At 39.9% G+C, this 2,766-nt stretch overlaps 1 non-coding gene across 1 annotated transcript; it reads left to right on the top strand.

Annotated features, from left to right (window-relative positions):
* Window positions 1-559: 559 nt before the first annotated feature.
* LOC141700443 (small nucleolar RNA R71) lies at window positions 560-666 on the top strand. The gene has a single exon (XR_012566339.1). It is a non-coding gene; the product is annotated as a small nucleolar RNA R71 (small nucleolar RNA).
* The last annotated feature ends 2,100 nt before the right edge of the window (window positions 667-2,766 follow it).

Genomic DNA, 2,766 nt, shown 5'->3' with positions numbered 1-2,766 from the left:
CTGTTGAGGATATGATTGCCTTTGAGCATACTGCTGTGGTTGCTGGAATCCCGGTGGATTAAACTGTTTACTCACACCTTGCTGATATGGTGGCTGAATAGCATTCTGATTATTACCCCAGCTGAAATTTGGATGATTTCTGTTATTAGAATGATAAGTAGCTGGCACGGGCTGCTGTTGTCACTGATAATTATTCACATACTGAACAGATTCGTTGACAAGAGAACACTGATCCGTAGCATGAGAACCTGCACAAAGCTCACAAACCATAGCTATTTGATTAACTCCATATGTAGCCAGAGAATCAACCTTTATTGACAGCGCTTGGAGCTGCGCTGCAATAGCGGTGGCTGCATCGACTTCCAGAATACCTGCTACCTTCCCAGGCATCATCCTCTGAGTTGGGTTTTGATGCTCATTTGCAGCCATAGTCTCGATAAGATTATAAGCCTCAGTATAGCTTTTAGCCCATGAGGCGCCTCCAGCTGCTACATCGAGCATGGGCCTAGATTGGGCCCCCAAACCATTATAGAAACCAGTGATCACCATCCAATCAGGCATTCCATGATGTGGACACTTTCTCAACATTTCCTTGTAGCGTTCCCAAGCTTCGCACATAGATTCTGTAGGTTACTGCGCAAACTGAGTAAGAGCACTCCTCATAGCAGCAGTCTTTGCCATCGGATAAAACTTCACCAGAAACTTTTGCGCAAGATCTTGCCAAGTAGTGATGGACCCTGCTGGTTCAGAATGTAACCAGTCCCTAGCTTTGTCCCTCAGTGAGAATGGGAAAATCCTCAGCTTGATAGCCTCATCAGTCACGCCATTATACTTAAAAGTGCTGCAGATCTCGACAAAATTCCTTATGTGCATGTTGGGGTCTTCAGTCGCAGCCCCTCCAAAAGAAACAGAATTCTGCACCATCTGAATAGTGCCCGGCTTGATTTCAAAGGTGTTAGCTTGAATAGCCGGATGAAGAATGCTTGACTGAATGTCATCAATTTTTGGCCGAGAAAAGTCCATAAGAGCTGGATCAGCCTGAACAATACGATCACCCATGTTTACTGATTCTTTCTGCTCAGTTCCTGAATCCGAATCTTCAAAATCTATTTTCTCCGGAATATCAAGAACTTCGTCTGTCTCCTCAGCTGTATCTAAAGTCCTCTTGCGAGTACGAGAACGAGTTTGCATAAACGCTCGCTAAAGTACCTGAAACACAACCGGAAACAATAAGTAACTACTACGTCCTAATCACTGAGTCCTAATGACCAATGATGGTAAGTACATAAACTAAACAAATACGCCGAGTCCCCGGCAGCGGCGCCAAAAACTTGTTAGGGCGAAAACACGCGCTAATATTCACGCAAGTATACGCGTTCGCAAGTAATATAGAATACTTTCTAGTTCGTTCCCACAGAGACTCAGACTAATTATTGTTTAATTAAACTCACGCACCAATGTATGATTACTTCCCAATGTTAAGACACTAACACTTAGAATTGTTGACTAAATATTAACTACAATTAATTACTTAATTAATCACTTAATTAACAATTCAAATTAACAATATTAAAACACTCATGAGATCACAACTTCATTACTACTTCCTTCAATAGTTATTGTTATTACCTTTAGCATGTGACAGTGATGATATTAATCGAATAACACGAAACTGATAAAAGCCAACTTTCATTGTACTAATACCATTCTACCAAACATCCACAATTAAGATAGAAGTTGAATAGTCATCAATTATGCTGAGTTCCTATATGTCTACAGAAATTGACAACACAATGATTTAAGCACAAGTTATTCCTTTTGATTACACAGGGCGAATAAAACTGTTAGAGTTACCCACTAATCATGCACATCATACATAAACCTATGCTAGCATGGCAAGTTCTAAATCTCAAGATCCACCGTCGCTTCACAAGAGATTAACACCCTATCTTATATGTTCGCGACGCACATAAGATGAATACGCACAACCAATACTAGATATCATACAATCATCACACACTAAAGTATTAAACAATTAACTAAAGAATTCCATAGCAAATCCGTTGCGACCCCATGATCACGATTAGCCCATAATAGCACTCATCGTCATCATGGGTTCATATGAAATCATGATAAACAAACACAAGAAAATAATGACTAAACTAATTATATTAAATCAGAGTACGTCACAAGAGTAAATAGGTTCAAAGTAAGAAAACTAGCATCCAACGTTACAACGAAACAAGAATCACAAGAAAATATGCTTCCTCTTCGTTGCTGTGTGCTAAAACGGTCTTCTTCTTTATCTCCTTCGCTCCTTGCTTAATACCACCATCCTCTCTCGTGAAAAACGTCTCCAAATCTACTTATATAATAGTCCTATAAAACTCAGATTACATAGAAGTGGAAGCCAAACAGAAGTAGAAGTCCTAAAATAAATTATCTTTTTTCCCGACCCTGCGCGGCCGCTCAGCATAGCTTAGCGGGCGCTCAGGACCCTACTGGAAAAATCCTGAGTTTGCTCCGTTTCTTCGCCGTAATCTGCCCCTTCCTTTACTCTCTCAATGGTGAACACATGTCAAGGCTTATTCTTGATGATTACTCCTCCGAAATGCAACTAATACCCTGAAATGCATAAACACTAGAAAAATGCATCAAATACACAAAATACTTGATTTCAAGGCACCAATTTAAGCCATTTTAAGATGTTCTAAGTGGTATAAAATGCCACTTATCAGTAACGTTCAAGGGTCAGAAACAAGTAAA

Source organism: Apium graveolens, unplaced genomic scaffold (genome assembly GCF_009905375.1).
Source record: "Apium graveolens cultivar Ventura unplaced genomic scaffold, ASM990537v1 ctg2387, whole genome shotgun sequence".
In the NCBI taxonomy this organism is placed as follows: domain Eukaryota; kingdom Viridiplantae; phylum Streptophyta; class Magnoliopsida; order Apiales; family Apiaceae; genus Apium; species Apium graveolens.
This window is presented reverse-complemented; position numbering and strand designations above follow the sequence as displayed.